Genomic DNA, 14,999 nt, shown 5'->3' with positions numbered 1-14,999 from the left:
CCTAGGTATGTTCACCACCAGGGGGGGCCGTCCACGACTCCCACCTGATAAAGGCATCTGCTGTCAGGAATATGAAACAAAGTTTTTGTCTTGCAAATAAACTGTCCACTCACGTCAGACAGCCCCATTGTTCATTTTTATCATCCGCCACGGGTGTAGTGGTAGTTATCGGACAGATGGAAATGCGAGGATGTGACTGACGATGACAAAGGCTACAGTAGGATAGGCGAAGGGTGACTTCTGTCCTGCTCCGAGTCCGTGATGGTGGCTGCAGCTCCGTAGAAGCTGAGGGAGGTAACACCGGCTCGTACGGCTTCACACAAACAAAGGAAAAACAAACAGCACAGCAATGAAGAGAATTGATTCCATCCTGATGATTTCTCAGAACACGTATGAAACTGTCTGTGTATGTTGTTATCAATTGTGATCAATAGCAGCAGCAACCGGTGGGCGAGTTGGTACTGGCAGCATTACCAATATACATTGATTTAGTATGTTTCACTCTGTAAATAGCGTTGTGGGTGCTGATGACAAGTGTTTTGGTCTGCGGTGGTAATTACTTCATAACTAGAACTAATTCAACGTCTTGTGTCCGCAGGGCAAGGAGGCTGTAGTAACACCGCTGGAACTGAAGATTGCTTTAAATAAGCAAGTCCTTGTGGAAGGTAAACACACAATCATTCACTAGACCCAAGTCTCCGCATGAGGGTGAATGCTGTATTGAATTGGCTTAATAATTAACTGAATGCAGTGTGGTTGCCTTGTTTGTATATTTTGTGTGTGTAGCGGGGTGGGGGGAGTTGGGGTGGGGAGAAACTCTACAGGTGCACTCTGTCAGCCGTTTGCGAAGCTGCCGATTTGAGACTAACATGGTGAGTACTAAAGGAATAGTTTGCCTAAAAGTAAAAATTGGATTTGCGAGGTGTTGTTCCTAGTATTGCGATGTGTTTTAAGTTGCTTTTAGCACTATAAGGAAATGGGGACATGAGGTTGTCTGCTCCATTCAGATACATCTATCCGTACTTAACAATATCCAGTCTTCCCACGTTTGTGCATATTGACGTCTAGTCTTTGTCGTAAAAAGTTGAAATATGGCGATATTCCATGTCTGCTGAACATACCGGGAGCATACGGTCCTGTTATCAGTGGCATCTCAGCCACTGTTTGGCCGATATCTCGTGTTTGCTCCTCACACCCCTCTCTGTATCTCTGAAGTTTTGGGGCCCCAGGATGTGAACTGCCAGGCTGCAGCGATCCAATGGGGCGGAGCGGGGCTGGTGGGGGGTGTTGTGGGGGGTGTTAACACTTCAGGAGCTCAGGGCTTCAGAGGAGGAGTGTGTCTGTTTTCTGTCTCACACAGCTTCGGCTTCACCATCTCTCTCTCTCTCTCTCTCTCTCTCTCTCTCTCTCTCTCTCTCTCTCTCTCTCTCTCTCTCTCTCTCTCTCTCTCTCTCCCTCTCTCTTTCTCCTCTCTCCCTCCATCAGCACTAACAGCATGTTGTGACTTGTAGGTAGATAGATAGGCTATGTGCACATAATGTGACAAATAAAGACTGTACAGTTGAGCAGTGCTTGTTGTTTGTTGCTATTGGAGAACAGCAAAGCTGTTCTGAGGAACAGAGTTTGTGAGGTGTAACTACCGACAATTGTTTTTGAAGGCTGATACCGATTACAGTATTTTTTGGGATCGAAGCTGCTGATTGACTGATTGAGTTTATTTGATAATCTAATATACAAGGGGATGCCCTGACCAAGGAGGGATCAAGTACACATCAATAAAATTATCAAGGATAGCACAATAAAGCTTAAAAGCTTATTTCCATTGGGGTCCTTATGTAAATATCCTTATTTCCATAGGGTCCATTTACATATCCATATCCTTATTTCCATATCCTTATGCTGATATTTTGTTTTGATGTTCAGTTTGATCACAATGCTAGATTTGACCATTTTCATGCCAAAAAAAAAATATCCAAGTTTTCAGTGTTTCCCAAGGATTTTATTCTTTGCATGGTGGAAAACTCTCAGAAACAGTATCTTGAACATGGGACACTAAGACTCTCCATTGAAACTCTTTAGAATCAGCTCAGGTTAAGGGCTTTCCATAGACAATCAGTATTGAGCAATTATACAATAAATATGTAATCAAACCAACTGCATCATATCCATTGTATCAGAGATGGACGACACTGACTGGCCAATATCCGATTTTTAATAAAAGGCCAATATCAGCCTGCTGTACAGCAAACTGATACATTGGTCTAATGTTAGGGGTTACTGCGGTTCAGCGGCTCCTCCATAGAGTTTGGAGAAGGCAGAACCAGCAGTAGCTGTCATTAGCAATGGCTGTAGGATTTGAATGAGAATAGTTGTATTTCTCCCCTTTGGAGGAGGAAGCTCTCATCGCCACAGCATGTTATTGTTAAGCAGCCTGTACTCCTCTCTGATTTAATTCAGGCAATCACCCCCACATTTGGAAGACAGTGGCTTGGAGAAAATGAAAGGGGGAAAAAATCATGTTGCTGTTTATCTGGAGTGCATTCTCTGCATAGTCTTGTAAAAACAGGTCCACTCCACCAGGCCCCACAGCTGCCTGCTCCAGATGTAAGATCAGCCCTGAAATCTTCCAAATGATTGTGTAATTAATGTTAATGTGGCAAAATCAGCCTAATTATTGACACAACTTTCCAATGCGATTTTGATTGCATCACTAATGCAGAAATCCCTGTGGCAGCTTATGGGATTAGTATGCCTTGGTGTTTAAAGCCCTTCTAAAGTGCAATGGAGTTTAATACAGAAGAGCTCTGCTCCTGTTACTGCAAAGACGTGTGTGTGTGTGTGTGTGTGTGTGTAAAAGCATGCACGGTGTTCATGTGTGCGTATTTGGACCAACCTTTTGTGTTTTACCCATATATGTATACTCATGTCCCTGCTTCTTTTTTTGTTTAGGAATTAGGAATTAAAGCAGTCTGACAAAAGGCTTGATTTCACTAAATTGGCTCCAGGCCAGATTGGAACAATTATCATCATATAGGCATCTCTGCTTGATAGGACTGCCTCTGATAGAATATGCTACATGTAGGCCTGTTTTTTCTTTTTGGCCAATTTATTCAGACCTGATGAAATCCAACTTTACAGAGAAATGCCTGCGCTTAGAAGAAGCGTCAGATGCCCAAAATGTGTTTCTCTGTTTTGAGGGCTTCTAAATGCTTTCGTCTCATGTTGGACTTCATTTGAATTTCATGAATCCATATAACGGAGGGAGGAACGTATCATGCGAACAGTCAGTTGCTTGTATTTCTCCCTTTGCTGTAAATGAGAGTGCCTCTGAAGATCACAGAGAAGATTGCTCTGGTTTTAGCTGTTCAAGTTGCTTTGTTTAATCTGCTTTTTATGGAAGTATTAAGAATAAACAAGTGAATTCATGAGTTGGACCCAAAGAAAGGTCGTGTGCAGATTTATGCTGGGATGAAAATAGGGCCTCTGTAATAGTTCCCTTGACTGCATTTATTGCTTACTTTAAAAAAGTAATTTCTTTATATCAGCATCAAGCTGAAAATTGCCATGTATTAGTATTAGGCTTGGTAAGCTTCTAATTCTGTGGCATTTACAGCCGGCTGTGTTTCCATGCATTTATAACACTTTGATTCTTAAGAGCTCCTTTAATCGCTTTTGCCTAGCTTGGAACATAATAAACAACTCGCTGTAGCGAAAGTGCCACATGGGGGAGATTGCTAGCAAGAAAGTTAAACGCTTCTGTCACTTGCAGTTTTGTTGCTGTGTTTTTCATGCACTGTAAGTACCGTAATCTACTCTCTGAGCTTGGCTGCTGTAGTTAAAAACGGTGACAGGCAGAATAGATGCAAGACAGTGTAAAAATGAAACATTATCGTCCGTACAAAGACGTCACACCGGAGACCGAGGCAGAAACATGACGGCGTGGGCCTACTTTTTCCTGTTGATTGAGATCACAGGATGTGTCAGGGCCTTCTGAACACCATCACCTGGCCGCCGTCTGCTTTCTCTATCTGATGCTCTGCTCCCATGGCAGTATCAGCTGCTATCAGACTCGGCTCTGGCAGATAGCCCGCCTCTTTATTGTCTGGCTAAACAGGTTGCACAGGTAAATGTATGCCTTATTCTGAATACAGTGTGTCACCGAACAGAGCAACACTCTTATTTTCACTTGCATCTCCCTTGACTTTCATGTGAATTATCTTCTCTTGTAAGGTAGAAGGAATTGTACTGATAGTGTTATCACAGATGTGTTATCTTGAAGCTACTTAAAATACCTTTTTGGGGAAAAATGTGTTTGGCAAGTTTCAATCTATTTTTCTATCAGCATCACACAGACACGTCTTCTTTTGGTTTGGAACATATTGACGGATGTATAAACTCTGGTCTGTCTAGAAGAGTGAGGAGCTTTGATAATGTCAGCCTGCTACCAGGTGCAGACGGCTAACGTGACGGAGTCTTTGTGCGAGATTGACTGAGGCGACAGAAGTAAGCAAATTCCACCCTCAGATGACTTGTCTTACAGCAAGATGAAAAGAAAATCACAAAATTGAGAGAAAGTGTCAAAGCTCTCTCAGGGCTTTTCTTCCACAAAGGTTTGGCTTTGGCCTTCTCCCACCGCTTCAGAAAAGGTGAAATGGAATTAATCATTTGGATTGATTTTTAGTCTTCTGAGCAAGATTGCTGTCCAGAGTATTTCTTTGGATAGTCATGGCCTGCCTCTATCATACTGAAGATGCAAAACAAGATAAATTGTGGAATATGTAATAATCTATTAGTATAACTAAAATAAAACGGCTATAAACTGCACCTGCATTCTACTTGCTCCTAGAAACAACATTATAAATTGATATATGCTCACATGTTGATGAGACACATCCTGTGTGCAGTTGGTCTCCAGTGTAACTAGTGCAGAACTATGACTATGTAAGGAAATTCAAAAACAAGTGCCTACGGCCTTGGTTCTTATTTGGACGGTTTTGACTTTGCTGCATTCACGTCATGTCATGGTAAATATCATTTTGGCAGTCCCTTGCATTCTCCATTTATTTTATAAAACAAATCCCTTTTAGGGATAAAGCACCTGGTGGGGCTACTTAATGGAATGGCTTCAGCCCTACGCAAATAAACAGCTTGCATTTTTGGTGTGAGATTAAGAGTGGGGTTGAGAAGGCTGCTGGAGAGAGAGCTGGTGGGTAAAAACCAAACAAAGAAAGTCAACACGTGGAGAGGACGGAAATGGAGGAGTTTAATGTCTGTGTCCCTAGAGTTGACTGCATGTACTATAAAAGCGCATATGAATGTGTTGGTACTTCGTGAACTTTGAAACTGAGTCTGAACCTTCGTAGCCAAAGATTTGCTTTTTTGTCAGATTCAAGCTGTGGGAGAGCTCTTTTTTTTTGGAGTAGTAGACCAGTGAGTCAGCAGTAGGATAGCATTCAAGACATGAAAATGGGCTGGAAAAAATCTGAAGTTTTGTTTTCCACACTTCCATACAAAAACATGCAGTCATGCCGTTCCTTTTAACCTGGAAAAGATAGCGTGGTAGCTAGAGCCAAAGAAAAGGGAGTGAACAGGGAGGAGAACAAGTGACCAGTGAAATATAAAGCAGAATGATTGCTACATTGCTTTTAAATAGCTCAACATGCCGTTAAGATTAGTGAGAAATGGAGCCTCCCAACCCAGACATATCAAATAGTATCTCTCGTTATTTCATTCAACCGCAAGTTCGCCAACTGCTCTAATTCACGTCATACATCGTTGCCAATTAGGTTCCCGCTCTTGTTCCCCTTGTTGGATTGTCAAATAAATTAGAATGTTAAAATATTTAAAATGTTGAATTAAAATTAGACACTTAAAAGATGCACTTGAAGCGGAACCCTTCTTCTGAGAGGGGAGAGAAAAAGTGGAGGGCCTTTTCTTCTGAAATGCGGGTTTATTTAATGTAATCGAAAGAGAAAGGCAGAGGCATTTTTTAAACCGATATTTATTTACAGTGTTTTTTTGCACTGGTTTCAGCCTTGGCTCCTGCGTTGTTTTCATAAACAAAGTCTCCCTGGCTGGCTAGAAAAAACCCAGGGCTGTTCAGTGCACTGAAAACAGGAATGACAAACACCATTAGCTGAAAAATTTCCATCTCATTGCAACTATGTTATTGTTTACTTTACCATACACGTCCTAATATGGTTACCTCCCTGTTAAAGCGGGCCGGAGCAGAGCCGAGGGGCCCTCGCAGGGAGACGCTTTCAGCTGCCACTTAGACAATAAGAAACAAATGTCACAGCTCGGCAAAAAGGCCCGGCTTTCACAGTCTTACAGTGCTCGGCCTTCCACGCCGCTTGGCTCGGGCTCCTGTGTGATATTTATCCACTCTCCCCTGTTAGGTGCCCTCACAATGTACCCCCCCGCCTCCCTCATTCTCTCCCTTTCTCTCTCTCTCTCTCTCTCGGCCCCTGTCTCTCTCCCTCTCTGTCCCTCTTTTCCTTTCTGTCTTTCTTCCCTTTCTTTCCTCTTTATTTGTCCGTATCTCCCCATCGATCTCTGTCCCCGTCCTGGTGTTGGCCGTGCGGAGGTTGACTGATGGGTCTCTGTTTGCCGTGTTTAGTTATTTATCAGGGGGGTGGGGTGATGTGTTCGGAGTGGCTGTTGTCCTCCTCCCTGTGGCCGAGCGGAGGCCAGTTCAGCTGCAGGTCACGCCCCGGCCCAACGCTGCTGCTGCGTTTGAACTGGAAACATCTTGGCCATGCTTAGAGGCCCTTTATGCTCCTTGGATGAAATCATTTCACCACACAGAGTCACAAAGTCCTGGGATACCGCAGCAGAGATGTAGCATTCTGGAGGCTGCGCCTTTATTGACTTGAATCTTTCTGTCAGTGGGACTGTAAAAGTCATAATCCATAACATTTTCATATAAATAAACGTTTTGTTACCCTCTATTGCCTATTGACGTAACACAATAGTGATTCAGCCTTTGCTCAGTTCATGAAAGCTTGCTGTTCTAAACACCCGGTGTCTTTCAAGCAGCAGCAACATTGATTTGCCTGTAATAAATAGAAGAACTGGGTAGTTAGCATGAGCAGAGATAGCCACCATGGCTGAACAGACAAAGAAAAGAGCGCCACCTACAGAAACAGAAAAAAATTCAAGGAAAAAGATGTCACAGTACTGGACACACTGTTTGATTGACAGGTGATCTCTGGGAAGAGCAGTGCAGAAACACCACAGCAATGAGCACTTAGCACCAAAGATGGAGACAAAATCAAAAAAATGAGGATTACGCAGACAACCACTTAAAAGTTACTTTGACTGAAACCTGCCTTTCCAAACCCCCCTGAGGACAGTGATAATCTCTAAGTTTTATTCTCCATGGAAAGTCAATATGTAGGTTATTAGGTAGTAGGGTCAGGCCACCTCACCGTAGGTTAGTTTGGCAATAGGTGGAAATTGGGTGCTTCCAGATGCATGGGCTTTCTTTTCCCCAGTTGGTGGAGGATGATGGCAGCCTCACCTCAATCCTAAAATCCTCACGTTTATGATATTTGCCCAGTATTATCTGTGCCTGTGGATGAATGGGAGGACAGGCCATGAGGAATGTAGAAGGTCAGACTCCGTGATTTACACAGGACAGAGCCAGAGAATCCTTGGGAAAATACTTGGGCCGGGATCAAACAGACGTCATGTGATATGTTCTTAACATTGACCTTTAAATTCATGCGTTTCGTTTCTCCCCTTTGGCAATGATGCGCCGGATGTAAAACTATTCTTACTTTAACATTTTTGAAAACAAATGTAAGCAAATTAAAGTGTTATTTTGAATAATTTGTGCAGTTTCAAAGGTGTTGGTTGTTACAGTAGGATCAGGCATTGGCAAAATTGTGCGCTGTCATTTGTTTAAAATTTGTTATATATTTATCTAACAGATTTCTTAAACAGTGAAACAGTGTCATTACCAAATGTAAACCCAAACCCAAATGTTTTCTTACTCACTTTGTCTCTAGCTTAAGCTCAGCTGATTGGCCCATTCTATGCTTGAGTACCTATTGTTGATATTTTGGGAGTGGTTTGTTCAGGATACTCTGGGCACAGAATGATTAAGTAATAAACGTATAATGCCACCAGGCTATTAGAAACACATACAGCTGCTGTGGCGTGAAAACCTCATAATACCAATTTCACCTTTTTCTTTTTTTTTGTTTTGTTTGGTCTTTCTTTCACTGGGCATGTTTCATGAATCCAGGGACCCAACCCAACCCATTAGTAAACATACACACATTTCCGAAACGCATAGACATCAAAGGTTAAATCAGCCAGTTTATCTCAATTCCTGAAAAAGTTATTGGAGGCACAGGGTTTGCATCTGATTGAAGCATTAGGCTGGTGAGTAAATGCATATCCAGAGACATAATGACTGTTTGTGTTTATGAGGAGGAGGAGAAGTGGTGGTGGTGGTGGTGGTGGTGGTGGGGGGTTCCAGTCTTTTTTTTTTAAGGCAGTAATTCATCAGAATTTATAAAATAAATACTATAGTTCAAACCTGGGTCATCTTCATTATTTATCTCGTATTTGTTTAGGCCTAAATATCATTTCCACTTCACTGCAGTATTCTGTTGATAAGCTAATGGCAGCTTTTGTTTTTTTCAGTCTGAGGGGAAACACTACCCTCCTTTTGACGTTAATGAACTTTGCGAAGGGGTTGTTTACTGACTTCAAGGTCAGTTTCTGAGAAGGGCAGCAGGTTTTCTTGTAAACATATTTACAGCCAAAGATGTGTAAACACTGTAAATGTATACAGGTGCAGCGAGGACGATACTGGCATATTTTCCTTTTTTATTTTTTTCTTTGCTGTTTTTTTCCCCTGACCTTTTCCCCCATGACACATGCATAAAGGCTGTGTTTGCGATGTTGTGTGCATGTGTGTGTTCTCTCTGGAAGCACTTTAAGGTAATATGTGCACCAGCAAAAAGCGAAAAAAATTTTTTAGTCTCACAAAGCGTAATGATGTGCCTGCTCACAATATGAAGCTGTAAGGGAAGAGAGGAGAGAGCTGGGCAAATGCAGGACTAGTGGGGGTATTAAATATGAATTAATGGAATGTTGCTCAGGCACATCTTTGAGTGTAGTGTAGTGTTGAAAAATAAAATTTATGTTGCCAGCTACTAGCCGTGAAGGTGCATTTGGACTTAGTATCCTTTAATTAGAAGTGAGATATTAGCATTTCATAGGGCTTTATGCTGGGTGAGGGGATCGGCCAGCCACCGCGCCTTCATTAGCCAGCTTCTCTGCATGTAATGAGTGCCGTCATTAGCTGATGGAGTGGATTTGCCCTAGCTCTACCTTGAAAGGCACATCTTTTACATACTTGCAAGGAATAAGGCCTTTTAATGGATTCCTCAATGAATAAAATAAGATGCCACTTCTTTAAAATTTGACGAGTGCATTTCTGAAAATGTACACCACTAGCTGCTGCCATTTTTTTTTTTTTCTCTCGTTGGAATGATGGCAAAAGGGGCACAAGGGTAGTATTACCGGTGGTGATAGCAGTGGAAAAGGGGAAAACGCGGGTGCGCAAGGGGTTGGGTGGGGCGGGGGGTGTGACTGACTTATGTTTCCAACGTAAGGCATCGGAATTCACTTTGTGTGTCGTGTAGTGCATCATAAATTCTGAATTATATCAATAACGTGGGGGACGTGGAAGTATAAAAGTGCTGGATCAAACGGGAGAAATATGACATGCAGGCTGACTTTTGCCTTCAGTCACAGGCACATAAATAAGGTGTGTGTGATTTGTGTCAGAGGCCCAAGGAAGTGCTTGATACTGTTCAGTGGGGGCTCGCTGAGCTATAGTGCGAGATGTTAAAATTCACCATGTTTATCAGAGAAAAGGCAGGACAGCTCGTGGATAAACCTGTCTGCATATATGCGCGCCTGTGTACGCGTGTGCGCACATCCAAGAACAGGCGAGGCGTCAGAGTGGAGGTGTTTTTTTGTGATATGGAAGTCTCCCTAAGCCTTCAGCCGCAGCTCCATTCTCAGAATCAGGCGTGAAGTGATTAGTATTTTATTGATGAGCTCCTGAAGTGGCAAGTGTGGGAAATTGGATCTTTGATCTCCTTGAGTTTGGGAAATATAACCTGAGTGTGTGTGGAGCTTGCCAGGTAAGACACCCCCCACCCCCCACCCCCCACCCCCCACCCCCCTGACTCACACACACACACTCCCCCCCCCTCCACCCCCCGCCTCCCTTCTCGTCACCTCCCCTCATACACCCCCCGCCCCAACCCCACCCTACACACACACACACACACACTCGCAGACCTGTCGCCTGAGAGGGATCTTCCTCCCCTTCTCCAAAACACATATTTGTTTTGGATGTTTTCATTGAGGGTCTACACGGTGATTACAGATGTTCATTAACAAAATTGGGTATTTGTTTTAAACTTTAACCAATCACTTTGATATGCTAATTACAGTGTAATTTAATTTGAGCCCCATAATGATGATGCTGTTATTATGGACATAAATGATGCAGTTAAGCTGAGAGTAATCTCATTTGCATACTGTACATGCCAGTAAATTAAGCCCTTTCCTGCGTTGCTTCAGCTTTCATTTTCCACTCCTTTTCACACAGCATCCCTCAGCCCCTGCGCCTAATAGCAGGCCAGCTCGTTTGATGTGGAGAGCCGCTTCCTCACACTAAATCTAGTCACAATATGTAATACATAAAGGCCCTCATTATCGCTCTAAGTGCTCCTTTAAGAAGTTGGTATTAATAAGCAGGCAAGCTTTTCGTGCTTTGTAGTGATACACAAAAACAGTTTTGTCCCTAGCCATGATCATCTCCTAACATCCCCTAATCTGCTGCTGGAAAATAAAAAGTAAACACGATCGTGGTGAGCTTATAATAACGATGTATCCGGGAATACTTAAAGCGTCCCTAATCATATCGTATACCTCTTCCACTATGTGTTGATCAGAGATGTCTTCAAAGAGGTGATTGCATTTTGATACTCCTCCTTTGAAAAAAAAAGATGAAGGGCATTTGAATGTGTCTTTTTAACTAGGATTTTTTCCCCCCAAAAAATTATAATTGAAATGATGCCTTATTATATGTTTAGAGCAAATAACTTGGCTTCTGTTGATACACATGCTTTTTGATGTCCATATAAAAGAGGCATATGTCTAACAGAGGGACATGGCTGGCCATGATAAAGGTGCCGTGTCATTAGAGAAGCAGCACCTCATGGTGTCTGATTGTCTGATGTTTGCTGCGAGAAGGTAAACGTGTTTGTCATACAGGGGTGTATTTATGCTGATCAAACACGTGAGGGGGGCCATGGTGAATGCTAAGGACTTCGGCTCACCGCCGCGCTCGACGCCTCTCTGAACGCACGGCCTCACAATGCCGTCTAAACTTTCCCTTTTGTCTCCTGCTTGCAAACAGAGTCCAACTTCCCTTTGTGTTATGAAGGCGGGTCAGGAGGGTGGTTTATGGACTTTAACACTGACAATACAATTGCCCTTCAGTGAGAATGCTCCTCCATTTTGTACCATAAAGAATATTATTTTTCTGCCAGCCAATTTTCTCTGTTAGTCTCTAATTGGCTACATAAATCTCGGCCGTTGAGGGTGAGAAATGTTGCAGTGTCACAGAGTGTAATCTTCACCCTTATTTACCAATTCATTAAGATTCATTGATGCAGGATCGGTGAGAGGAAATGACAACATAAATCAGGCCTCCAACATAATGACCCTAATCAGTTGGGAATTGCAGAAAATGTCATGATGAACTATGTCCTTGTATTAGTGCCACTGTACATTGTCATTGTGCTGCTTTATGAGTGGGACGCATCCTCCTGACACGGGCTGTATTTAACGAAAAAAAGAGTTGTTAAAACCTGATTCCATTAAAACACAGAGATTCATACAAGGTCTTTCGGTATTTAGCCCTGCGCCCTTTACCTTCAATTTAACTGCTTAATGGAAGGCACAGACCCCCTTCCTTTTTAACCCTCCATGTCCTCTCTCTGGGAAGCTGGGGCTTTTAAAATAATGACATGCTTCTTAGGCACAAACGACCCCGGTGCCACGTCTAGGAAGAATGGCACCTTCGGAAGCAGCGGGAAGGGGTCAAAGGTGAGACCACTCCCATACCAATGGCAATGAATCTGATGCCCAAATTTATTTGGTCCTATGTTGTGATTGGTTAATTGCCACCCATAACTTACCCCGAGACTATTTAAGTGCCTACATGGATGTGTAGTACATCTAGTACAGCGTCAATAGAATACAGAGTTTCATGCATTTCGCCATACAATTAGATTTATTCTAACTTGAATAGATTGAAATTCTCATTGGGCAAAATTTAGTATCAGCAACTTGGCTCATTTGTGGGAATGAACAGAGATTATATATCGTTTTATCAAAATTTTCCACTTCAGACTTGTTTCATTGTTTTATATGCAAATTTGTAAATTCCAGTTAATGTTAAGCAATCACTGAACATTGCAGTTAGACGAGATTACTGTTGAAATGAAATGGCCATTGCATCTCCATGCCGTTATTTGTGTGTAAAGGTTAATGATTGTGTCTGGACAATCAATATCTTAACTTAATCTCTGTATGACTAACTCCAAACAAAAGAGGTTGAAGACCCACACCTGCTACCTGTTTTTTTCTGCAGAGAAATATTTAACACTTTTGATACAGAATGGCTTAAATAACAAAGGTTAGACCGGGTTAGACCGAGCCCTTGAGTTACGTCAGTTAATAGCATCCATTTTATTGAGAGAGGACTCATGATAAATATATCTAGCACCCTCGATGACTTACTCTACAGTAATTAGCACCATACTTGGCGTGTAGAGATTGTGGTTTACCACAGGTCTGTTAGGCTATCCAACAACTACAAAACTCTCATCCACTTTTCCCAAAAATGAAATTCGCCAGAGGCAGTTAGGAGTTGTCAGCTTGCAGAGGAAATGTGCAATTGGCTGAGTTTACATCCCCCCAAAAGACAGCAGTTCTAATAATATTGTCCTCTCTTGGTATAGGCCCACAATATTAATTAGACAAGTTCGTTGAGCCTAACCTTGGCTTCCCTAGGAAAGTGCATCTGACACATTTCCTCTCCACAAGTTCGCGTTTCCATACCCACGGGGACGGCCCTTACATGAATTCTAGTAACAATGATTAAAAATATATGACACACTTTAAGTAATGTTAAAACAATAAGCGCTTTTGCAGATCCCATAGGAAGCCGGGAGATTGAAGTCTGTGTTTTTCTTTGGGTGTGCGTGTTTGACAGGTCTAATTGGTAAGATGAGCTCGAAGGAAGTAAGGCCTGCTTTTTCCCATGCATCGGGCCTGTGGTCAGAAAAAGAGGCCCCTTGTCTCCCGATGTCTGTCCTCTCGCTGTAGTGTTAATGGGCATGAGCCACATGTGAGGGAGATTATCAAAGTCAAATGAAGGAGAGTCAGTGAGGAATGTGTGGCGAACCACTCCTAAAAGCGGCTCCACATCCCAGAATTACTATTCCATTCATGTACAACCAGATTTAAACTCATTAGACTTCTCTATTTACTTAGTCTCTATCGGCCCTTGTTGTACTAAAAATACCATGGCCTGCCTTACTTTGGCACATTCCGTCATTGTCTATGCACAGCAGGCCTTTACACCGAGGTGTATCTCGGATGGCTTCATGCTAAGGAGACAAACTGCTTTGTGTGTTTTCTGAAATTATGGATCTACTTAGCTTCTCTACTGGAGAGTCTGCCTTCTGGTAGCATTCTTATTGTTAATTTATCTGGGCTTGTAGCGTGATAATAGGTTCATATTCATATGAATCATCATACTCACCATCGCTGGGATGTCAAGCCTCTTTCCTCTGTTGATGGTGTAGTAATAGGTTTGGATCTAGATTTCATGCTTGAGAATCCTATTATAGTCATCGCAATGTGTCATAAATATGTGTTTGGCTCCCTAGATCATTCTCTCTGCCTTCCCTATATGGGGGTAACTGGGTTTGGGGGCCTAAATGAAATGATTATGAAAGTTGCTCTTGGAGGGGAGTGGAGACAGAAAACTAAAGACTCCGGGTAGGGAAGCCTCGCTGGCTGGCTCCGGCTCGGCAGATGGCAAGTTGTTGTATGCATGAAAAATTCATGCTCAAGGTGACGTGCAGCTTGAAATTCCCCACACTAAATCCTCTACCTTGTTTTTTGTAATCGCTACTTGTTTTTGGACAGTGAATCATTTGATCTAGCATATGGAGTAACACATGATCTTAAAGGCGAACTAATACATAAGGCATATGATGTAAATTCAGTAATCAAAGCAACTAATTTGAATCTGTGATAGACAATTCCTAATTCCTAGTCAGTTGAATACCACCTTATTCATATTTTTTTTATTTTTTTTATCGTGCCCTGGTGTTATGAGTGCCAGCTTCAGGAGCCGTCAGACATCCTTTGTTATTTCCACGAACCCGGTTACTGAATAATTGAAGGAGGTAAATGTTTAACATGTTTTTACAAGTTCCTCGCTGCAGTGTTGTGAAGACCCACTGTTTGTTGGGTCTGGGGAAACTGTTGGTTGCTTGCTTGTGAATGATGTGTTTCCATAGGAGACCACCTCATTGCCAGCCCGCCCCAATCCCCCCCCCCCCCCCCCCCCCCCGCCCCAGCATCCCCCATCTTGTTCACATTCACGGTGGCTTGCTAGCAGCTGCAACGCACCAGCTTAATGCTTCTTCAAATGTCAGAAGAATGACTGTTTGTTTATCTTGAGTTCTGCCTCGTTGTTTATTCTAGCCGAAGCTGCATTTGCATCGACCTTGATTCCCTAAAGCCTGGCCCCCTCTCTCTCCTCCCAGAACCTGTTTACACTAGGCCTGCCCCGAGTGTCACCTAGGAAATCGGCTGATCATTCCACCTGGTTAATATTAAATGGCTCCTGCAAGGAGATGTGTTTGTTCATAAACACAAAC

General features: G+C 42.7%; 1 protein-coding gene across 5 annotated transcripts in view; it reads left to right on the top strand.

Moving 5' to 3' along the window:
- Window positions 1-272: 272 nt before the first annotated feature.
- foxp1b (forkhead box P1b) overlaps window positions 273-14,999 on the top strand; it is a 98,671-nt gene continuing 83,944 nt past the window's right edge. For all 5 annotated transcript variants that reach the window (XM_078283566.1, XM_078283564.1, XM_071922959.2 and 2 more), the window contains exons 1-2: window positions 273-390; window positions 599-665. The gene's annotated coding sequence lies outside the window, so the exon portion shown is untranslated. The remainder of the gene's footprint in view (window positions 391-598; window positions 666-14,999) is intronic.

The sequence above is a fragment of the Centroberyx gerrardi genome, chromosome 5 (genome assembly GCF_048128805.1).
Source record: "Centroberyx gerrardi isolate f3 chromosome 5, fCenGer3.hap1.cur.20231027, whole genome shotgun sequence".
Classification (NCBI taxonomy): Eukaryota; Metazoa; Chordata; class Actinopteri; order Beryciformes; family Berycidae; genus Centroberyx; species Centroberyx gerrardi.
This window is presented reverse-complemented; position numbering and strand designations above follow the sequence as displayed.